We start from the raw sequence: 25,257 nt of genomic DNA on the forward strand, positions 1-25,257 counted from the left end.
AGAGCAAATCTGCGAGCTCTTTAGATGAGGATTCCATAAAATGTAATGCAAACGAGCCAAAAAAAAAAAAAAAATAGAAACAAGACATGAAAGAAAAGTCTCCTGCTCCAACATGGATCTAATAGGAGTTCAAAGGGAGAAAGGAGGGTATGGGTACACAGTGAAGGGGGGAAAAATTAAAAACCTCAAGGAAATGTCCTAGACCTGAAGCACAGAATAAGTCTTCAGACCAAATGGGTCCATTCATGGCCAAACGAAAACTAGCTATGTCTTCACAAAGTTTCAGATCAGCTACTAAGTTTTTAAAAGATCCAAAAAGAGTATCTTACGTTCCAAAATGTGAAGGCAGTTACTTGCAAAGTGAACAAAATCAGAACTTTAATGACCCACTTTGGATTCAGGGATATTTAAAGTTTTTCATGTCAGAGGGCAAAATAAAGACAGTTTCAGAAATTCAAATTCTCAAAATTAATCTCCCACTGAGCCTCAACAAAAGAGAGGAATATATTTGAACCAAAACCAGGAAGTATATTGGAAGAAAATGAGAAATCTCAAAAATAGATTTGGGATCCGAGGAATAATGACCAAAACCAGATGTAGTGGAGCAAAAGTAGTGTGATTAGTGTTGATTGTAAGTAAGAATATGGTTGTAAAATACTAGATCGCTACAAATGAGAGGAGAATTCCACTTTTTCTAAAAGAAACTATACGTATTGGTTAATTCTAAGTTCTTAGGGTAAAATCTAGTTAGAATTTATAGGGTGAAAAACGATTATCAAAAGAAGAGTGTTAGGGTGCCTGGGTGGCTTAGTTGGTTAAACATCTGCCTTCGGCTCAGGTCATGATCCCAGGGTGCTGGGATCGAGCCCCGCATTGGTCTTGCTCGGCCGGCGAGCCTGCTTCTCCCTCTGCCTACCTCTCTGCCTGCTTGTGCTCTCTCTCTGTCTCTGTTAAATAAATACATACATACTATACGTACATACATAAAATCTTAAGAAAATAAGAATAGTGTTGGTATTTTTTATTTAATAAATGCAACAGGCTATAGATTTTTATTATGTGATGCATATACACATAGTGTGAATCAACCATGTTTGATTCAGCCATTTTTCCAGTGATGAACACCTGTGATGTCTCTACCGCACCTCCCTGCTTTCATAAACACCAAAGTGGTGAGTATCCTCATTTATGTCATTTTTCGAACTTCTGAAAATTTCTCTAGAATACATACCTAGGAGTACAATTGCCAGGTCTCAGATACTATGACTTGCACAGAGCACTGCCAATGTACTTCCTGGGAAGTCTGCACCAGTTTACACTTTCATTGGCTAGACATGAATCTCATTCCGCACATATTGGCAGACAGTTGTGACTTTATAACTTGTGCATGTTTAATGAATATAATGTATTCTGAGATTCTTTTATTTTCCATTCCTTTGATTACTGGTGTGTTTGACTAGTACATACACTTGTTAGCCATTCTGTAATTTTCCTATTCCCTTTCCCCATTCTTCTGATGTTTTCAAGACCAATTTGTAGGAGTTCCTTTTCTATTCCAGATACTACTTTCCTGTTGTTTTTTAGACATCGCCAGTATCCTAGTTCACAGTCTGTTTACTTTTGTTTATGATATCCTTTGTTTAAAAAAAATAAGTTTAACATAATCTATCATTTATGCTTCTTTGTTCTTAAGTCTTCTCCATATCTGAGTCAAAAAACTATTTTCCCACATTGACTTCTATTGGCTAGATATATTTACTATTAATATTTAGATTTTAATCCATCTAGTTCACCATTATATATGTCATGAATTTGGAATCAAACTCCACATTTTCTCTACAAGGCTCAAAAGTCTACATTTTTCTATTGATCTTCAATGCGATGTTTATTATATACCAAGTACCTATGCATCCATGCTTTCTATAGTGTTCTCTTAGCCTGTTTTTCTGTTCCTGTGTATCATTTTTTTTCATCAAGTTTGAAAGTTTTATAATGAAACACCTATCACCTCGATTCTTCCATTAACATTTTTCTATATTTGCTTCTATGTACTGTTACTTTTATAACTGAACATGTGTATCTACCTCAGTCTCTTAGAGCATCGACCCTCCAGCTCTGCCGAATTAGAGTCAGCAGGAAGGCTTGTCAGGCCGGACCCACAGGGCTTTTGATTGAAGCAGGTCTGTGCCCAAGAATTTCTATTTCTAGCCACATTCCCAGGTATGCTTGATACTTATGGTCTGGAGATAACACTGAGAGAGAATCATTGTCTTACAGGCTAAGTCTTGACTCTTTACTCCTGTTTTCAGAACTGGTTTAGGTATATGCAGACTTTTATTTTTTCTCGTGCATTTCAGAGGAATTTTATTGGCATCTAAGTCATTGGGAAAATGCACTGAATTTTGTCCTTCCTTCAATCCCTCTTTAACTCCAGAGGCTGCCCTTCATAGTTCCTCCATTTTCACAAGAGCCTCACACTAAATGTGATCTCATAGTCTCTGTCATGTAAATGCTGTTTGAACAGCAGGCATCTGTGAGTTTTAGTCACATTTCAGAGGAAATCCCAGGTTGAGATTATTACTGTCCATAGCCTCTCCTGACACCCACATAGCCACCTCTGCAGAGAAAGTCAACTTCTGCCTCCAGACACTCCTCCTCCTGCCTTCTTTTTCATTCATTGTCACTGTGGGTAAGACATAGGTCACCCATTCGCCCCTCCCAAGCTGTCTTGAATTCCAGATCTACCAAATAGCTAGGACTATTTGTGTGAACTTAGAACGTTCCTTAACATTTCTGTGCCTTATTTCCCAGTCTGAGGAATAGGGATAGTAATAGTGACTAGTAAATAAGTTGATGGTTGACAATAAACCCTCAAGTTATTTAAAAAAAGTTTAAGTATAAAAAAAAAAACAAATTCCCTTTCATAATATATTTTTATAGCTAGTATCAGAGAGGGCGGGGTAATAAAACGGAGGAGATACAGAAATAGATATTTTGAGAGACCGATAGACAGGCAGACAGATACCAGGCCTTGTCTAAAAGACTTGAATCAAGAAAGATGTTCTCCTGTTGACCTTGAAGGGATAGTCATACTGTGTGAACCGCCTATGGAGAGAGGCAACCTCTAGGAGCTGAGGCTTCAGTTCTACAACTGCAAGGAACCGAATTCTGCTAACAACCTGAATGAGCTTGGAAGAGGCCCCCAAGCACCAGATAAGGATGCAGCCCAGGTGCATTGAGTGCAACCTGTGGGACCCCGAGCAGAGGTTCCAGCCAAGCCGTGCTTGGACTGCTGACCAACAGGAACTTTGGGATCATATACATGTGTAGTTTTAAACTGCTACGTTTGTAGTCACAGCAAGAGAAATCAAGTGCAACTAGCATATTCATTTTCTACTTTTCCTCCCCATGACTCCTCTGATTCTAACCAATAGAGCTGGACCTATCGAAGAGCCTAAAACATTGACCTTGGCTTTGTGCCTACAACATTTCCAAAGACCCTCTCCCAGACCCCACTCCACTTCCTTGGATCAGACCCTCTTGATTAATATTGGCCCCAGTGGGGGCGCCTGGGTGGCACAGTGGTTAAGCGTCTGCCTTCGGCTCAGGGCGTGATCCCGGCGTTCTGGGATCGAGCCCCACATCAGGCTCCTCCGCTATGAGCCTGCTTCTTCCTCTCCCACTCCCCCTGCTTGTGTTCTCCCTCTCACCAGCTGTCTCTATCTCTGTCAAATAAATAAATAAAATCTTAAAAAAAAAAGAAAGAAAGAAAAGAAAATACACAGAGATTTTCACTTAAAAAAAAAAAAATATTGGCCCCAGTGGTACTTGTTATATTTTGTGATAGGGAAAACACCCCATTCCCTGCCATCAAACCTGGAAACATCCAGAATGTCATCTGAAAAGGATGGGTGACGAGCAGGACCTCTGATATCATGCAAAGGATTTTATTCTAAGGACAATAGTAAGTGACATAAATGATTTGAACTTTAAAAAGATCACTGTGTTGTATGTAAAACGGGTGGGGTAGCAGTGGCTGGGCTTAGGGGAAAAAAAGCTTAGAATTAGCACACCATTAAAAGGTTCTTGCAAAACCCAGAATAGGGATGACATTGGCATCTGCCAAGGTACTGGAAAAGGATTTTCAGGAAGGGAATCTGTAGATAGGACAATAGGACATACTTAAGAAGCACCAGGGTAACAGGATGCAGACGGGGCGGGGGTGGGCTGAGGCAGATAGGGAGGAGGGATTAAAGGTTATTTACAGGTTCTGGCTGTAGTTGGAAGACAGGTGGTGATGCCACTAGTTGAAATCGGGGATAATAAATCCTGATGTGCACTTGCTTTGTTTGGACCATTTGGAAATGCCTACCTGGTATTCAGGGAAAAGTAACGGGAGAAAGAGAAAGATTCAGAAGCCTTCTGTTTAATGATAAATAAAAAAATATTAACTAGTCAATAAATAAAGTCATGATGATAAGTGGATACAAGGAGATAGTCCTCATCATACCTTTTCTGAACTCTGAACTTGCCTATTCTTTGATATTTAAAACTTACACAACTTACAACTTATGGTTTATAACTTAGAGTAACTATTTATTCTCATATTGTCAGGTGTATTATTTAGTCTCATTTCTGAAACTATTGGAAATTCCTTGATGGAAGCATCTCTGATGTCCACTCTGAGGTACTGGGTCTGCAGTAAGTACTCAACATCATATAAAGGACCATTTGTTTTCCCACAGTGGACTTTTACACTTTATCCACACATGAAGAGAGTCAGGAAGAGAGAGAAGGAAAGACCGAGACAGTGGAGAAGTCAAGAGGTCAGACATAAATGGGAAGTTTGTGTAGGGTCAGTTAGGCCATTGTAAGGATCACTTGGGTTTTACTTGAGAGAGAGGGTATAAAAAGAAAATGATAAATGCCACGAAGAGAGGTCCAGGAGGAACACAGGATTTCACAGGAAGACCCATGCTGACTTGCAGCATAATCAGCTTTGAAAACAAAAGGTTTGTTATGTACATATTAAAGTACTCAGCAGTTGAGTTCAATAAATATTTGTGGATGATGAATAAATTATGCGTGTGCTGTTCAGATGGTGACATAGTTTCATACAAATAGCAACATTTCACATTAGCAATATTTCCAGGCATGAACATACATTCACTGAAAAACTGACATCAGCCAACTGTCAAAAGTGAATCCTAAATTGGCTGCTTGGCCCCATAGGAGGTTATAATGAAGCTGTTCATGGCTTGAAGAAAAAGTAGTTAAGATGTCTTCCGACTGGCAAATCCTGGATGGCACTTCTTTAATTGATTGAGGTATTATCAGCACCGTATGCTAGAGCATTAGCCAGCTCCTGCTGCCGACAGTCAGACTTGCCTACTCTTTGCCAAAAATCCCATCTGCTCTCCATCCTCAGTTTCTTCACAGCCCAACAGCACGTTCGTTATCTCTAGGAACAAAGGCAAAAACATTGCTACTTCAGTCATCCTAGTCATGGTTTAAAAATGAATTGGATTTAATGGGTTAAGTTTTTCAAGTATTCTTTATCGCTACATCAGGCAATCGCACAGATGTCAGGGTACAGAACATCAGCTTTTCTACCTCGGTATTTTTGAATACGTTCTTACTACTGGGTTAGGAAAATGGTACACAGCTGTACATAACCTTCCATTCCAAATATAATTATTGGTGCTATAGCTTTGTATATACTACTAATAAGCTAAGAATTTCTTTTATCAAGCATTTATTATATTATGAAAGATATTGGCAAAAACCAATTTATTGAAACTTTTAAGAAGGATTCTACTGGATTAGTACCTTAGAAAAAATCAAAGGTTTGCTTATTTGTATTTGATAGTCTGTGGGCATTTTTAATTTTGGTCAATAACAAAAAAAAAAATCACTAAATTTTTCCATCACTCTGAAAATCCAGAAAAAAGAAACTTTCTATAACTGTAAGAAATAATCTGGTTATTATTTAATTACAGACAATTTCTATAAGCCTATTTTGTCTAGTTTGCATTAAACTCTGTTAAATATGAGAGAAACGGTACAAATTAAAATACCATTTTTTGAATTGTTGTCATTAGACAAAAATGGGATTACCAATGTCACCAAACCTTAGAAGGTTATTTTGGTGTCCATGGAAGTACTATATGTAAAAGCAAAAACTGATAGCAACCCAAATAAGCAATAATATGAGAATAATTAATTAAATAAAGCAGGTACTTGGTCTACTGTATAATTTTTTTAATGATAACTAGAAATACAGGAAAACAAAATAGAAAAATGATTATGATAAATATAATGTTAAGTAGAAAAGGCAATTTAGGGGCGCCTGGGTGGTGCAGTCATTAAGCATCTGCCTTCGGCTCGGGGCGCGATCCTGGCATTCTGGGATTGAGCCCCGCATCAGGCTCCCCCACTGGGAGCCTGCTTCTTTCTCTCTCACTCCCGCTGCTTGTGTTCCCTCTCTTGCTGGCTGTCTCTCTCCGTGTCAAATAAATAAATTTTTAAAAATCTTAAAAAAAAAAAAAATCTTAAAAAAAAAAAAAGGCAATTTATAAAAATATATGTACCTTATGATCACCACTGCAGAAGCCTTATATAAAGATTGGAGTGGTAGCTTTATGGAATGTTTTTGCGCTATTATCAAAACTTGTAATTGTTATGTTGTCTGTCTAAATTTTAAGGGAAAAAAGTGATCTTGGGTCATTCTCAAATACAATAGCAAATATTTGGCCAACAGCAAACTGTAGATAAGTATTAAAGCAGGTATTTTAGCCCTAAATGGTGAGGTAGGAGAGCCCAACTGCATCCTTCCCCAAAGATCAACAATTAGACAGCTATCCATGACAGCTCTGGAGTCTACTTAAGAAATTTTAGCAACACACTGGAACAAAAGACCTAAGAATAACTGCATAAGATGAAGAGGAAGACAGCTTCATTTTTCTCACATCATCCCATCCTCCAAGTCAGCATTGCTCAGTGTCAAGAGGAAATTTCCTAGCTACGAAGAGTTCCTCTCACCAGCAAAGGAAGAGTGGGGTGAGCAACCAGCTTCCCCAGCCTTTTGGGGCACTGCATGAAGGTCCCACTTTGGTTTCATTCCACCTAGAAGGGCAAAGCTGAGCTATAAAGGTGGCTAGGAACAAGGAATAAAAGCAGGTGTTACCAGTAGCAGCCACACAGCAGGAATCATGGTGGTTCACTGCCTGCTCTGCAGACAAACTCAGCATATTTCGCCACTGAAGAAACTAACAGCTAGTATATTCACTGGGGACACGCTGCAGATTTTACTAGCTTTTGCCCCACAGATATTTGCTTTCTATACCAGCTGCCTGAGACCCTCCACTCCATGTATGCCTTACAGAACCTGGGAACCACAGTGGTAACCAGCTCAGGACACTGCAGCTTTGCTAGTGAAGGCACAAGCCTTGACACTGGCAGCTAACACCTACTACCATGCACCTCCTTGCTAGCCTCTCTAGCTTTGCACTTGCATGCTGCTGACCTGACATTTGTCACCAGTCTCCAATGCAGTGTACATGCCCAGGGGAAGACTGCAGATAAGAGAGAGCACATCAATAACCAGGGCACCAATGGTTGGTTGTGGGTGTGGATCAGGCCCTGACTTCAGTCGGTTAAGCATTTGCCTTTGGCTCAGGGCATGATTCCAGGGTCGTGGGATCAAGCCCCGCATCTTGTAGGACTCTCTGCTCAGCGGGGAGCCTGCTTCTCCTCCTCCCTGCTGTTTCCCCTGCTTGCACACTCTCTCTCTCTCTAATAAATAAATAAAATCTTAAAAAAAAAAAAAGAAGAAGAAGAGAAAGAGAGACCAGAAAAGCAAGAAAAAAAATAGGGGCACCTGGGTGGTTCAGTTGGTTAAAGCATCTGCTTTTGGCTCAGGCCACGATCCCACAGTCCTGGGATCAACCCAGCACTGAGCCCGAATCAGGCTCCCTGATCAGTGGAGGAGCCTGCCTCTTCCTTTCCCTCTTCCTCTCCCTCTTCCTCTCCCTCTACCATTCCCCCTTCCTCTGCTCTCTTGCTCATTCTCTGTCAAATAAATAAATAAAATCTTAAAAAAATAAAATAAAAAAGATCAGTGAAACCATGGGCTGCTTTTTTTTCCTAAAAAGTAAAGAAAACTGACAAACATTTAGCTAGACTAAGAAAAAAAGAAGACCCCAATAAATAAAATCAGAGATGAAAGGGGAGCTATTACAACTGATGCCAAAGGAATACAAAGGATCCTAAGATACTATACTGAACAGTCATACACTAGCAAATGATAACAGAAAAAAATAGATACATTTTTGGAAACATACAGCCTACCAAGACTGAATCAAGAAGTAGAACATCTGAACAGACCCATAACTAGCAAAGAGACTGAATCAGTAATCTAAAACCTTCCAGTATGTAAAGCTCAGACCAAGTGATTTCACTGAAAAATTCTACCAAACATTTAAAGAAGAACTAATACCAATCCTTCTCAATGTATTCCAAAAAATGGAAGAGAAGGCAACACTCTCATTTTGCAATGTCATCATTACCCTGATACCATAACTGGACAAGGATACAACATGACAAGATAGTTAATTACAGGCCAATATCCCTGATGAACATAGCTGCAAAAATTCTCAAAATATTAGCAAACTGAATTCAACAGAACATTGAAGGGATCCCATACCATGATCAAATGGGATTTATCCCTGGGATGTAAAAATGGTTCAACCTGTGCAAATCAAAAAATGATATACCACATCAGCAGAATAAAAAATGATTTTTTGGATATGACACTTAAAGGACAAGCAACAAAATAAAAAGTGGGACTACCTCAAATGAAAAAGCTTTTGCTCAGCAGAAGAAATAATCAACAAAATGAAAAGGCAACCTATGTAGTGGGAGAAAATATTTATAAATCATATATCTGAAAATATTTGTAAGCCATATATCCAAAATATATAGGGAATTCAAACAACTCAATAGCAAAAACAAGCAAAAACAAACGACACAATCTGATTAAAAAATGGGCCCAGGAACTGAACTGACATTTTCCCAAAGAAGAAATTCAAATGGCCAACAGGTACATAAAAAGTTACTTCACTTCAGTAATCATCCAGAAAACCACAATGAGATATTACCCCACACCTGTCAGAGTGGCTGTCATCAACAAGACAAGAGATTATTAATGCTGGCAAGGATGTGGAAGAAAGGGAACCTTGTACATTGTGGGGGGAATGTTAACTGGCGCAGCCACTGTGGAAAAGAGTATGGAGGTTCCTCAAAAAGTTAAAAATAGAACTACCCCATGATCTAACAATTCCACTGCTGGGTGTATACCCAAAAGAAATGAAATTAGGATCTTGAAAAGATGTTTGCATTCCCATATTTGTTGCAGCATTTTTCACAATAGCTAAGATATGGAAATAACCTAAATGTCTGTTAATGGATAAGGATGAAGATGTGAGATATATATGTTATTCAGTCATGAAAAAGAAGAAAACACTTCAATTTGTGACAATATGGGTGGACCTTGAGAGCATGGTGCTAAGTGAAATAAGTCAGATAAAGACAAATACTGTGTGACTTCATTTACATGTAGAATCTAAAAAACCCGAACACCTAGAAACAGAGTAGAGTGGTGGTTACCAGGGGCTGAGGGGGTGTGGGAAATGGGGAGATGTTGGTGAAAGGGTATAAACTTCCAGTTATCACATGAATAACTTGTGGGGATCTAATGTACAACGTGGTGATTATAGTTAATTACACTGTATTATACACTTGCAAGTTGCCAAGTTTTTTTTAATGTTAAATGCAAATTTATTTTTTGATAGTAAAAAATGTAATCCTTGAAAATCAGAATACTTAAAGGAAAAGAGCATAATAACTTCAGTTTTAAACATCTACATGAAACAACCATTGCAAAGTTTGACAAAAATACACACTCAGAACATATGATTAGGGATGCCTGGGTGGCTCATTCAGTTAAGCATCTGCCTTCGGCTCTGGTCATGATGGGGGGTGGTCCTGGGATCCAGTCCCCTATTGGGCTCCTTGCACAGTGGGGAGCCTGCTTCTCCCTCTCCCTCGGCCTGCAGCTCCCCCTGCTTGTGTTCTCTCTCTCTCTCTCTTTCTGACAAATAAATAAAATCTTAAAAAAAAAAAAAAAGAACATATAGATTACCTAAAAAAACGAAAACAGAAAAATGAAAGCAGGCAGTGCATATAATTGGAAACCAAGTATGATATTTAAGGTAGCTCTTTTAAAAAGGATTAAAATATTTCTATAAATATGCTTTTGAATTTAATGTGTAAGAATCTAATTTGCCATACTAAATGGTTTTTCTTAACCTTCTCAATATTATTTATATTTTTAGTTTATCTGTAAGGTAATCAATATATTCCATTTTGGAATTCAGCTTGATCCTCTTGAATGTTTGTATAAACACCCTCTGTGAAACATAAGGTGACCTTTGGTTTATTGTTATCTAATTATAAGCCTGAGGGGGTTCTGCCATATGTCATTGAAGTTGTTTTTCCCTAGATTTTTCACTAGATCACAGGTCCTCTCTGACCTGATTGTTTGTAGTAAAGATCCCTGAGGCAGTTTCTGAACTACAAAAAAAAAAAAAAAAAAAAAGTACTGAATTTGGTTTAATTGTGTTTCATAAGATCCTTGAACACAGCTAAATACTAACCTGATTCTAAGAAGTCTCAGGTTGGATACCCATGTATTGAATTAAAATGTGGCCCTGTTCCATCTCTGGCACGGTGATCAGCATGTGTGCCTGATGGATATAACCTTCACAAGCATCTAGAGTACACGGAGTCAGTTTTCATTTTTATTTTTATGTTCTCAATTTAATAATCCAATAATGAGAGAGACAGCGACTACTACTTACTGGTGTATCGTTGGTAAAACATTTTCCAAGCGTTCCTTACTGTCATTCAATTTGGTAGATGATTTTTCAAATGTAACAAATATCTTCTTAGCAAAATATTTTAAACAAATTTACTGAACTAATAAATGGTGAGTCTCTTAAGATCAAGACTTATTCATTTTTTTGTTTCCTGTTGGCAGGATAGCAAAAGATCTAAAAGCTGAATTATAACAAAAACCAGTCCCAACCCACCTCTGAGAAGGACAAGCAACATGGGACTGCTCTAAAGCAGCATACCAAAGGTTTTGAAAACTGCACTCACATTGGAACCATGTATGTATGTATGTAAATACATTTTTTGCAGTGTTCTAATAGGATCCAAGCTCTCACAACTCACAATACAAGATTCAAAATATCTAGGATACAACCCAAAATTACTTGATGTGATGGGTTAAATACTGATGTTCCCCCCTCAATTCATATGTTGAAATCCTAACTCCCAAGGTGGTGGTATCCGAAATGGGGCCTTCAGGATGTAAAGCTCCTATAAAAGAGGCTAGAGAAAGCTTCCTTGTCCCCTGATTGTCGTGTGAGGTTGTAGAGAGGAGACGGTCTATGAAACAAGAAGCAGGCCCTCACCAGACCTCACATCTGCAACTGGATCAATTCTTTTCCTATTATCAAGTAGTGACTCTTTCCTTTGTTACCTGATTCTGGTAATCATTGAGTTTTTTATTCCAAACGTTGTATTTTCAGTTCCAAAATGTCTATCTAGTTCTATGTTTTGGTTTCTGTTTCTCTGCTAAGTACTATCTTTACATTCATTTCAAGAGTTCTAACCTTTAACTCATAGCATATAGTTATAACAGCTGGTAAAAACTTTGTCTGCTAATTTCAATACATATGTCATCTCAGGGTTGACATCTATTGATTATCTTTTCCCTTTAAGAATTGAGGACATTTATCTGGTTCTTTATACATCAAGTGTCTGAGTCCGTTCAGGCTGCTATAACAAAAATACCATAGACTGGTATTTAAACTTTAAACAACAGAAATTTATTTCTCACAGTTCTGGAGCTGGAAATCCAAGATCATGATACTAGCCAATTCCATTTCTGGTGAGGACTGTCTTCCTTGCTTGTAGATGGCTGCAAGTTAAACCCAAAGGAAGAGAAAGGAAATCAGAACATCAGGACCATTAATTAAATAGAAAACAGGGGTGCCTGGGTGGCTCAGTTGGTTAAGCATTCAGGCGTTATCTCAGGGCTGAGTTCAAGCATTGAGCTCCACCTGGGCATGGAGCCTACTTCAAACAAACAAAACCAAATACATTTTTTTTTTTTTTAAGATTTCATTTATTTGAGAGAGGCAGAGGGAGAAACAGACTCCCCGCTGAGCAGGAAGCCCGACATGAGGCTTGATCCCAGGACCCCAGGATCATGACCTGAGCCGAAGGCAGACGCTTAACTGTCGGAGGCAACCAGGCACCCCACAAAATACATTATGATAAACTAATAACATTGATAACATCCTTCTGAGATTGATTATGGAAGCAAAGGTATATTAGAAAGGAGAAAGGGAACATGCATTATGAATCTTTCAAGTATTAAAAAGATCATCAAGGGATATTAAGAACTTTATGCCACTAAATTTGCAAAGTTTGAGACAACGTTTAAATTCCCACAAAACACACACACACACGCACACCACGCACATGCACACACACATATTAGCAATACTAGCCCAAGAAGAAATAAAAAATCTGAATATTTATATAATTTTTACATTGTTAATTAAATGTGTACTTAAAAATTAAAAAAAAAAAAAAAAAACCTTCTTTCCTTCCAGCCAAATAAAATAAACCCCACCTCAAGTGGCTTTCTTAGTAAATTCTAAAAGTTTGTAGAGAAGGGGTGCCTGGGTGACTCAGTTGGTTAAACTTCCAACTCTTGATCTCAGCTCAGGTCTCCATCTCATGGTCATGAGGTCAAACCCTGTGCTGGACTCCATGCTCAGCGTGGAGCCTACTTTAAAAATAAATAGGGGCACCTGGGTGGCACAGCGGTTAGGCGTCTGCCTTTGGCTCAGGGCGTGATCCCGGCGTTCTGGGATCGAGCCCCACATCAGGCTCCTCCACTATGAGCCTGCTTCTTCCTCTCCCACTCCCGCTGCTTATGGAAGTTCCCTCTCTCGCTGGCTGTCTCTATCTCTGTCAAATAAATAAATAAAATCTTTAAAAAATAAAAATAAGTAAATAAGTAAAAGTTTGTAGAGAGGAAAAACTGGTCACTGATGTTTTAAGTATTTGGTAACAGACTAATCATTAGCATGCTGGATGCTAGAAGATAAATGAGCAATGATGCCAAAAATCACTTCGAATAATTTTTTTATCCCCATCCAGGTAATTAATCAATCTGCCAATTAAGCAAAATGTATTTTGGATGTATAAGGACTCAAGAATTTTAGTGACACAAATCTTTTTAGGATGTTACTTAGGGATGTACTCTAGCAAAACAAGGGTGAAAACAAAGAAAGAAGAGGATTCAGGAAAGACTGTACCCAATCCAGGGGACTGGCACAGTAGCATTTTGTAAAAATATGTGTATCTTTATACAAAGAAACCTAAATGTATATAAACCAAAATGTCAATGTTTTTTGAATGGTCAGATATTAGATGAATTATTTTATTTTTGTTTCTGTGTATTTTTATTTATTTTTTTAAGATTTAATTTTTAAGTAATCTCTACATCCAACCAAAAAAGTAATTTTTAAGTAATCTCTCTTAAATTTACAGCCCCGAGATCAAGAGTTGCATGCTCTATGGACTGAGCCAGCCAAGCGCCCCCCTCTGTACATTTTTAAAATACTGAATATGTATTGTTTTTCTAATTGGAATTTATAAATGTTACTTTTAGAGAAAAAAGGATCACTGTTCTTGGGGCACCTGGGTGCCTCAGTCAGTTAAGCGTCTGCCTTCCGCTCAGGTCATGATCCCAGGGTCCTGGGATCAAGCCTGGCAGCTGGCTCCTCCGTTGGGGGGAGCCTGCTTCTCTCCCTCCCTCTGCCTCCCATTCGTGCTTGCTTTCTTTCAAATAAATAAATAAAATCTTTAAAAAAATAAAAAGGTTATGGGGATGTAATGTGTAGCATGGTGACAATAGTCAACAATACCGTGTTGCATATTTGAATGTTGCTAAGAGAGGTCTTAAGAGTTCTCATCATAAGAAAAAAATTGTTACTATGTATGGTGATTGGTGTTAACTTACTGTGATTATCGTTTCACAATATATACAAATATTGAATCATTATGCTATACACATGAAAATAATATAACATTATGTGTCAATTATATCTCAACAAAAAGACATCAGTAAACCAAATCTAATTCAACAAATACAGAAGAGTAAATTAAAGAAAATGTGGTCTTTTCTTTCTTTTCTTTTTTTTTTAAGATTTATTTAGGGGTATCTGGGTGGCTCACTTGTTAAGCATCTGCCTTCGGCTCAAGTCATTATCCCAGGGTCCTGGGATGGAGCCCCACATCGGGCTCCTTGCTCAGTGGGGAGCCTGCTTCTCCCTCTCCCACTCCCCTTGCTTGTGCGTGCTCTCGCTCTCTGATAAGTGAATAAATCAATCTTTATTAATAAATGTGGCCTTTATTACATACTGAGACTTTAAGAACTTTTTTTACCTTTATTTTTTAATTTTTTTTTGAAGATTTTATTTATTTGAGAGAGAGAGAGAGAGTGAGCACACAGGGGGAGGGGCAGAGGGAGAGAGAGAAGCAGACTCCCTGCTGAGCAGGGAGCCCCCACTATTTTTTTCACTACTGTGTCCTCAGCCTCTAGAATAGGTGTGACATTAAGTCAGTGCTCAACAAATTTTTTTTTTTTTTTTAAGATTTTATTTATTTATTCAACAGAGATAGAGATAGCCAGCGAGAGAGGGAACACAAGCAGGGGGTGTGGGAGAGGAAGAAGCAGGCTTCCCAGCAGAGCAGGGAGCCCGATGCGGGGCTTGATCCCAGAACTCTGGGATCACGCCCTGAGCCGAAGGCAGACGCTTAACCCAAGCGCCCCTCAACAAATGTTTTTTAAGTAAATCTCTCTGTGCTTTAGTTTCTTTATTTGTAAGTTATGGAAAATTTCGTCTGTAATGCAAGACATTTTTAGAGCTTAGTCATGTGGCTGCTACCTCCTTAGGAGCCTCACAGTAATGACAGTTACTTATCATGAAATTATTCCCAGAGGTGAATAAATGTCCTTTTCAAAGTGTACTGGCAGAGACTTCCGGCCATGGCGGGGTGAAGAGCTTGGCAAATGCCCTTTCCCACAAACAACTAAACAAAATTGTCAGAACCAGCCATTTCAAGGTTCTGGGAAATTGACTAAAGGCAAACAAAATGAGAAGTGCTTATTAATGCGCTGAATTTTAAGAGCAGTGTGAGTCTGTGGGGATCTTGCCTGGGGCTGTTCCTATTCCCATCCTACCCCTTGCTCCAATGGCAATGGTGTTCTACCAGGATGGAGCTGGCTGTGGAGCTGGCTGTGGAAAGCTACAACTTACTGACAGATAGAGGAACTGATTTGTACCAAAGAGCAGAAAGTACCACCCAGTAATGTGGTCAGCAAAAGTGGCACATATGCTAAGACATGCACAGGCGGAGCCCACCATCTTAGGCTAGGGTTCTAGTTGGGGGAGTGGCTAGCAAGAAATATAATGGGGACACATCCTGGCACTGAGAGAGCCATAGAGTGGCTACACAAACTCTTCACACATCTCTGGCTGTCTGATGGGCTGCGAGCAGGTGCAGGACAGACCTGAGAGGGACTGGGAAGAAGTAAAAGCTGAACAAGACTCAATAAATTCCTGAATTTTGAATGTATTCCTAAACCCACAAATCCATTGGCAGGGGTTGGGAATCTTCCTGGTTTGAAGTCAGTGCCTCACTATTGGGCAATACACACAGAGGGGCACACTTAGGGAACAAGTCAAAAAGTAAGAATTGAAAACAAACAAAAAAATAGAAACAAAAAAGTGAGCAGGGACATTAATGGCCACAAAACATAGGAGAGACATTTTTATTGTCTCTTGGCTAGAAATTCACCCTTGATATTGTCAGCTCTGTGAAAAAGAATGCTATTGAAATGATTGCTTAAATATTATTTAAATTGAGCCTTTAAAACATTTTTTCTTTGCCAGATGGCACAATGCTAAACTACTTTAGTAGAGAGCAATGAATAATCACTGCAACAGGAGAGGATTTCCCTTGTTAATTTCCCTTGCTGATCCTCGTGCCTATGTGCGCAGCTCCTGAAGAGAATACATGGTGTCCCCAGAGTCCAGCTCCTACAGTGTACGTGGTTGTCCACTACCACGCTTCTGCAGCATGGATAGCTTCTCTGCTACTAGGGTACCGCAAAGCATGTTATGTCAGCATATAAAAGCCTTGAATATTAGCACTATCAACCAACCTGACCTAAGTGACACTTACAGAACACTCCATATGACTGCAACAGAATACACATTTTTTTTTCAAGTGCGCATAGAACAATTTCCAGGACAGAACATATGTTAGCCTGTAAAATGTGTCTCAATAAATTTAAAAGAATTGAAATCATTCGTGGTATGTTTTCCAACCACAATAATTAAATTATAAATCTGTAACAAAAAGAAATTTATAGTATTGTGCTTCTGGTGAGACATTTAGTTCTGAATAGCTTTTCTGAACACTCTAAAAAGAGTATACCCTACAGTGCTTAGAGGAAAATATATAGCACTGAATGGTTATATTAGTAAACAAAAAGTCTCAAATCAATATTGTAAGCTTCTGCTTTAAGAAACCAGAAAATAAGAGCAGATCAATTGCAAGCAGGCAGAAGTGAGAAAATGATAAAATCAGAATGGAAATCTATAAAACAAAAACCAGAAACAAATTAGAGAAAATCAATAAAACAAAAAGATGCTTCTTTGAAAAGATCAACAAACTTGATAAACCTTTAGCCAGACCGACAAGGAAAATGAGAAAGTATAAATTACCAATATCAGGATTGAAAGAGGGAACATTAGTACTGACCTTTCAGAAATTGAAAGAATGAGGATTATTTGAATACCTTTTGATAAACTAAACAAATGATAAAACTTAGATGAAATGGATAATTCCTAAAAAGACAAAAACTAATGTAACTATTTTAAGAGGTAGCAAATTCAAATAGACCTATAAGAAATAAAAATTTAGCTACTTAATGAAAAATATTCCCATAAAGAAAAGCCTGAACTAATGTAACATTGTATGTTTACTATTCTTCAATAGAAAGAAAGAAAGAAAAAGAAAGAAAGAAAGAAAGGAAGGAAGAAAGAAAGAAAGAAAGAAAAAAGAGAAAGAAAGGAAAAGAAGGAAAGAAAGAAAAGAGAAAGAAAGAAAGAAAGAAAGAAAGAAAGAGAAAGAAAGAAAGAGAAAAAAAAGATCCCAGGGGCAGATGGCTTCACAGGTGAATTCTAATTAAAGAAGAAATCATGTCATTCCTACAGAGCTCCTTCACAAAACAGAGAAAGAAGGAACACTTCCCAATTCATGCAACATCACAGCCAGCCAGATAAATACATTGTGAAAAAAGAAAACCAAAACTCATATCCCTCATTAAAAAAAAATCCTTAATAAAATATTAGCAAGTCAAATCTAGCAACGTACAAAAAGGGTTACATAACATGACCAGTGAAATTTATCCTAGAAATACCATGATCATCTCAGTAGATGGAGAAACAAGCATTTAAAAAATCCAGGAGCCATTCATAATGAAAACTCTGAACAATCCAGTAATGTAATGGAACTTTCCTTGCCTAATAAGAGTCTCTTAAAAAAACCTAGTCAACCTCATAATTAATGGTAAATGACCGCTTCTTCCAAGGATCAGGAATAAGACAAGGATGCCTGTTCTCATGAGTTCTACTCGACATTGCACTGGAGGCTCTAGTCAGGGCATTAAGAAAAGAAAAAATAAAGGCATACATCTTAGAAGGAAAAAAAAATAAAATTGCTCTTATTGAAAGATGACATGATCTTGCATATAGAAAATTGAGAGTAATCAACAACAACAAAAAACCTATTAGAAATAGTTTAGCATGGGGCGCCTGGGTGGCACAGTCGTTAAGCGTCTGCCTTTGGCTCAGGGAGTGACCCCAGCGTTCTGAGATCAAGCCCCACATCAGGCTCCTCCGCTAGGAGCCTGCTTCTTCCTCTCCCACTCGCCCTGCTTGTGTTCCCTCTCTTGCTGGCTGTCTCTCTCTGTCAAATAAATAAATAAAATCTTTTTTTTTTTAAAGAAAGAAATAGTTTAGCAAGGTATCAAGATACAAGAAGAACATATAAAAATAATTTTATATCTATATACCAGCAAAGAACAGTCCAAAAATGAAATTAAGAAACCCATCCTATTTCCAATAACACCAAAAAGAATAAAATACTTCGAAATACATTTTAAAAGAAGTACAAAAACACTACAAAACACTGCTGAGAGAAAGTGGTGAGGATCTAATTAAATGGAGAGAAATTCTAGATGCATGGAATGGAAATATCAGGATTGTTAAAATGACAATTCCTCCAAAACTGACCTATAGAGTCTGTACAATCCTTATCACAGTCCCACCAGATATTTGTTTTGTTTTTTGTTTTTGTAGAAATGTATAAGGGGATCCTAAAGTTTAGAAGGAAGTGAAAAGGACCTAGAATAGTTAAAGACTCTTAGGAAAGAAGAAGAAATTTGGATGGCTCACATTACTCAATTTCAAAACTTATTATGAATATAGTAATTAAGACCGTGTGGTATATAGATGAGTAGAACGGAATGTATAGTCCAGAAATAAACTTATGGTCAATTGAATTCTGACAAAGGTGCTCAGATAATGCAATGGGGAATGTATAGTCCTTTCATCAAATGGTGCTAAAACAAATTGATATCATATGAAGAAGAAGAAAGAGAAGGAGGAGGAGGAGGGGGAGAAGCAAAGGAGGAACAGCGATGAGAACAATGACTCTTACCTAACACAACACAAAATTTAACTAAGGATGGATCAGAGACCTAAATGGAAGAAATAAAACTAAAAATTTCTAGGAAAAAAAAATACAGGAGAAAATCTTTGTGGGGTGCCAGCTGGCTTAGTGGTAGAGCATTAGACTTTTGATCTTGGGGTCGTGAGTTCAAGCCCCATGTTGGGTGCAGAGCCTATTTTTAAAAGAAGAAGAAGAAGGAGGGGGAGGAGGAGGAGGAGGGGGGAGGGGGAGGGGAGAAGAAGAAGGGGGTAGGGGAAGGGGAAGGGGAGGGAGAGGGAGAGGGAGAGGGGGAAGAGGAAGAAGAAGAAGAAGAAGAAGAAGAAGAAGAAGAAGAAGAAGAAGAAGAAGAGGAAAATCTTTGTGACCTTGGGTTAGGCAAAGATTTCTTAAATGTGACAATAAAAACAAAAAATAAAAGAAAACATTGATAATTTGGATTTCATTAAAATAAAGAACTTTTATTCTTTAAAAGACACTATTAAGGGGTGCCTAGGTGGTTCATTCAGTTATGCCTCTGCCTTTGGCTCAGGTCATGATCCCAAAATCCTGAGATTGAGCTCTGCTTTGGGCTCCCTGTTCAGTGGGGAGCCTGCTTCTCCTTCTCCCTCTGTCTCTCCCCCTGCTTGTGCTTTCTCACTGCTCTCTGTGAAATAAATAAATAAAATCTTTAGGAGAAAAAAGACACTATTAAAAAATGAAAACACATGTCATAGATGAAGAAGAAATATTTGCGAGTCATGTCTGATAATAGATTTGTATCCAGAATCATAAAGAACTCCTTCAACTCTTTGAAGAGACAAATGACCTCATTAAAAAATGATGAAAGATTTGAATATTTGAATAGATGTATCATCAGAGAAGATATGTGAATGGCTAGTTAGCTCATCGTAAATTGTTCAACATTATTAGTGTATTAGAGCAATCAAAATTAAAACCATGATGAGATACCAGCACATACACACTAGAATGGCTATAATCAAAAAGGTTGATAATACTAAGTGTTGATAAAGATGTGGAGCATTTGTAACTCTCATATTGCTGATGGGAATGTAAAATGGTACAGCTTCTTTGAAAACCAGTTTGCCAGTTTCTTGAAAAGTTAAACAAACTTAACATATGATCCAGCTATTCTACTCCTAGATATTTACCCAAAAGAAATGAGGTTTCTACATGAATGTTCATAGTAGCATTATTCATAATAGTCCCAAATTGGAAACAACCCAAATGTCCACCAACTGTTGAGCAAATCAACAAAATGTTGAATATTCATACAACACTCTGTGATTTGGCACTAAAAAGGAATACCGATACGCTCCAATATGCATGAACCTCAAAAACATTAGGCTTGGTGATAGAAGTTAGATACTCACGATTATGTATCATATGACTACATTTATATATAATTTCCAACAAAGCCAAATGTACAGAAACAGAGAGCAGATCAGTGATTGTCAAAAACTGGGGATCACTGGAGTTGATTTACCTTATTGGCAACACTCTTTAAAAAATATTTAAGATAGCAGCGCCTGGGTGGCACAGCGGTTAAGCATCTGCCTTCAGCTCAGGGCGTGATCCCGGCATTATGGGATCGAGCCCCACGTCAGGCTCCTCCGCTGTGAGCCTGCTTCTTCCTCTCCCACTCCCCCTGCTTGTGTTCCCTCTCTCGCTGGCTGTCTCTATCTCTTTCAAATAAATAAATAAAATCTTTTAAAAAAATATTTAAGATAGAGAGAGAGGGAAACAGGGCACGTGTGTGCACACGCAGTGGGTGTGACAGCAGGCTGGGGAGTCAAGAAGACTCCCTGCTCAGTGGGAGCTGGAGGTAGGCTGGGTTCCAGCACCCTGAGATCATGACCTGAGCTGAAACCAAGTCAGACACTTAACTGACTGAGCCACCAGGCACCCCTTGGCAACACTCTTCAGATGGTCTATGAATGTCTCCTGCCAAAGTTCCCAGAACTGCTCTGGTCAGTTCCTTTCCTAAGATTTCCATGTGCAGTTCTTCCCAAAATTCTATTAAATATCTTGGTTGTCTTCGTACATATGTTCTGATTTCTTAGAGTAGCCAAAGCCTGCTGTAAATCCTAGTCATACTTCTTCCAAAGATTTGGTTGTGCAATTATTTCTTCTACTTCATGAGATAACCTCGCCATCATTGCCTATACTTTCCCTTCCGTTTAAGCTATCTGGAGTAACTTTTTAGTAATTAAAAAAAAATTATGCCAAATGATAAGTTTTCAGAATCAGCCCACTAGAGACATCATGAATGAACTGAGAGTTCTGGATTCTGAAAGAAGAGGGTGATGTGGTTAAGCACAGGAAAAACTCAGAGTTTCTGCTTCATTTCTGGAAGAGTCCTATTTCAAAACACTCTGCACACGAACACACATATACACACACATAGTGCATTCACGCATGCAAAGCTCTCACTCCGCTTCTGATTCTTTCTGGTCATTAAGCTTCCTCCCAGTGCTTTCTTGCTGTATTCAGTCTACAATCAGCACTCCTCCTTCAAAGACAGGACTACTCAAAGATCTTTCCTAAATTGATGTTACTTCTAAATTATTCTCTGTCAAAAATTCCTTTAAAATTCTGTAGAGTAGATTCATTGCAGATCTCATTTGTTCAAAAAGCAAAACAAGACCAAAGGCACCACAGCCTCTTGTAAGTACGATCCACACTCTCTACGTAGCTTCACAGATCAAACATTTTCTTCCTGTGGCTGGACTCCTAAAACTGCTCCCTCCAGAGTCCAATTCCAGGTTCTAGATCTAAGAATTGTGTACAGTTTTAATGTATATCTTTCTTTTTTGTTGTCGTTAATTTGTTTACTGGAGTTTAACTTTCTTATTTTTGGTTTCTGTTTTGCTGTTATGGTCCCGAACCTAATTGTGAGGAACCTTCTCTGAACCTAACGTTTGTCACTGGTTATCTTACTGTTTTAGAAGGTGTTGGTAGGCAGATGAAACCAAGAGGCCTAAGTGATGAAGAAATATCTGCAAATGGGGGCCATGAAAACGATTACAGAGGTTGGAGACAGAACATGGTATAAAGGCTGGAATCCTAAAGCCTATCTGAAAATGCTTCCAGTGCAGAGCAGTTTGGCATTGAACAAAATGGCAGGGCTAGGACAGGCCCAGGGTTAGGAAGTTTTGCTGGAAGATTCACAGAGGAATCAAGAGAAGTGATGCTGTGCACTTTGCTTCTCTAAACTGGTTCATATAGCTTTTGTCTCAATAGTCACATTATATCTACCAATGGGCACATTTTGTCCCTGATTTTGTCATCTCTACAGAATGTGATACTTTTCAGCATTCTTTCCTCCCCACGCCTCACTTTTTCCTTATTAGGGTTTTTTCCTCCCTTAACTTGTGACTAGCCCACCCCTGGATTTCCTCCTGCCTTGATTTGGTTTTGGTTGTTTGTTGTTTTTATCCCTTTAATGTTACCCACTGCGCTTCCTCTACACATGTGCCTGGCATAACTGTATCTACTTTCAAGCTTAAATTACATACTGTACCTTAGTTCTAGATATTTTCTCTCAACTTTATTTCAGAAACTTGTCCATAATGGACCTCAATATGTTTTTGCTCATTCCTCATTAAGCTGCCTTTCCTTCCTATTTTTGGTCCTAAATTATGGCACTATTACACAATCCCCCAGGCTAGAAACAAATTCCTCCCTCTGCCTTACCATCAACAGATTAGTAAATGTACTAAGTACTGCTTTTATGACCTTCTAAACCAGGGGTTCTGAAAGTGGGGTTCTTAGATCACCAGTAGCAGCAGCACTTGGGAACTTGTTAGAAACTTAAATTTTCAGGCCCCACTCCAGACCTACTTGGGATGAAGCCAGCAGTCTGTTTTAACATTCCCTCTAGGTGACTTTGATGTATACTGAAGTCTGAGGACTGCTATTCTAAACTTTTGACTGTTAAGTCTAGGTATCCCTGGTTGGGCTTCAGGAAGACCAAAAAAACACCTGTAATTGTGTCTAAAACTGAATGTATGTCCATTTATATTTTTCCAAGTGGGTAGCCTTTATTCATTTTATTTTCAAATGGGTCAGTCCTTCCCAAAATTGGGACTACTTGCTTTCTGTCATTACCACCACTTACCCTTTGATCCAGTTCTTTTGCCTCTAGTCTCCACCCTTTTCCTTTTTTTTTTTTTTTTTTTTAGATTTTATTTATTTGACACAGAGAGAGAGACAGCCGGCGGCGAGAGAGGGAACACAAGCAGGGGGAGTGGGAGAGGAAGAAGCAGGCTCCCAGCAGAGGAGCCTGATGAGGGGCTCAATCCCAGAATGCCAGGATCATGCCCTGAGCCGAAGACAGAGGCTTAACGACTGAGCCACCCAGGCGCCCCTCCTTTTTTTTTTATTCTTTAAGATTTTTTATTTATTTATTTGAGAGAGACAGCGAGAGCACTAGCGGGGTGGGGGGCAGTGGCAGAAGGAGAGGGACAAGCAGATTCCCTGCTGAGCAGGGAGCCTGACGTGGGGCTCCATCCCAGGACCCTGGGATCATGACCTGAGCTACAGGCAGATGCTCAACTGATTGAGCAAACCCAGGCTCCCCTAGTCTCCACCCTTTTCAATGCATCTTCATGTTCCAGTGACAATGATCATTCTAAAACATGAACCTCATCTGGTCATTCTCCTGATCAAAGGTCTTCAATGGTTCTCAACTGTGTATAAAGTGTATAATAAAGTAACCTCTTACCACAACCAACAGCACCTTTCATCAAAGCTTATTCTTTTCCATGCATCTCTAGCCATCCTTTGGTCTAGCAGGAATAAATTTTGAATATTCTGAACCTCACCTGGGCTGCCATACCTCTCTGCATTTGTATATTCTGCATACTCTGTCTGGAATGCCCTTCAATGCCTTCCCCCCACCGTCCCCCAGCCTGGCTAATTCCTGTTTCTTTAAGATTCAGCACAAACAACATCCCTTCTAGGAAGTCTTCCATTAGGACTAAGTTTAAGTTGCCCTCCTATATACACCCAATTTTGTTTGTGTTTATGCCTCTGGTAGTAGTTCTCAAACTTCCCTTAGGACCCCTTTACACTCTTAGAAATTATTGAGGATCCTGAGAGATTTATGGGATTTCTATCCATATTTACCACATTAGAAATAAATCCAAGAAACTTAGTATTTTATAACCTATTATATATTAATGTAAATGATGTATTTTTATGATAAAATATTTTCCAAAAAAGAATTTGAAAAGAGCGGCATTGTTTTACATTTTTTAAACCTCTTTAATGTCTGGCTTAATAGAAGACGGCTGGATTCTCATATCTGTGCATTCAATCTGTTGTGATATATTTTGGTTGAAACATTTGAAGAAAATCTGGTCTCACACAGATAAGGAGTGGGAAAAGGGAAAACTATTTTCATAGCCTTTCTAGATAATTCTAGATATTCTTCTTTGATACCGCACCGAACTTGACATATGGTAGTTTCTTAGAGTGCAGTTGCAATGTGGACTGGATCTGAAACTGTATCATTTAACTTTTTGTATTCGGCTACATCAAAATCCATGAGTCTCTCTACCACTTGGATGACTCACTTTGATTTTGTAATAGCATGCATTGGCTATTTTGAAAATAGTTGTTGGTTGAGTTGTAGAGCTCTTTCAAATGTTCACATAGTTCATTATATAATGTCAAAAAATACATGTGTTAATATCACTGGTATTTTTTAGTGGAAAAGTACTGTAAAGCTGTAGCTTAAGGGGGTGTATACAAGTTTTACAAAATTTGTATTTTTGTGTGAATACTCAATCACACAAGTGCTTTTTCTGGAGACAACCTTACTTGGACATGCAATGTAAGTATTTACCATTTCTCCCCACACATTAACAAGATGTATATGCTAGGGTGAACATTTAATGACATTAATTTTTACCCCTTTGTCAAGGACATTCTTAGTTTATTGAAACAATCTTACATTTTGTATGCTGTGATTGCAAGGAGGTGAAGAATACAAAATACCACTATGAGTGCAGTTTGGCACCACCGCCTTGATTCCTCCGAAGGTGCAGCAGTTTAATCTAGTATTGCTTTTACACCATGAGTGCAAATGCCAACAAAGTGAAGAAGGTCAACAAAGTCTTAGCATTACACTGAAAATTGTTTTGGCCTTGCAGACCCACCCAAAGGGCCTCCAGGACCCACCCTCAGCAGGGTTCTGGTGATGGCATTTTGGGAGCAGCCGTCCAGTAGCACATACTTAGTTGTCCCTCATTAGGTTGCAAGTTCTATGTGGACCGTCTGTAACTTTTTTTTTTTTTTTAAGATTTC

The 25,257-nt window shown here is 38.6% G+C and overlaps 1 long non-coding RNA gene across 2 annotated transcripts in view; it reads right to left on the reverse strand.

The window, feature by feature from the left end:
• LOC113255274 (uncharacterized) overlaps positions 1-25,257 on the reverse strand; it is a 28,274-nt gene that overhangs the window by 2,233 nt on the left and 784 nt on the right. The window contains exons 2-3 of one of the 2 annotated variants that reach the window (XR_008957580.1): positions 11,966-12,046; positions 5,165-5,461 (exon numbers count right to left, since the gene is read on the reverse strand). This is a non-coding gene — a long non-coding RNA (uncharacterized LOC113255274). Of the gene's footprint in view, positions 1-1,006; positions 5,462-11,965; positions 12,047-25,257 lie in introns of those variants that run through there. The other variant, XR_003316232.4, reaches the window with a different exon arrangement.

The sequence above is a fragment of the Ursus arctos genome, unplaced genomic scaffold (genome assembly GCF_023065955.2).
Source record: "Ursus arctos isolate Adak ecotype North America unplaced genomic scaffold, UrsArc2.0 scaffold_5, whole genome shotgun sequence".
Lineage (NCBI taxonomy): Eukaryota > Metazoa > Chordata > Mammalia > Carnivora > Ursidae > Ursus > Ursus arctos.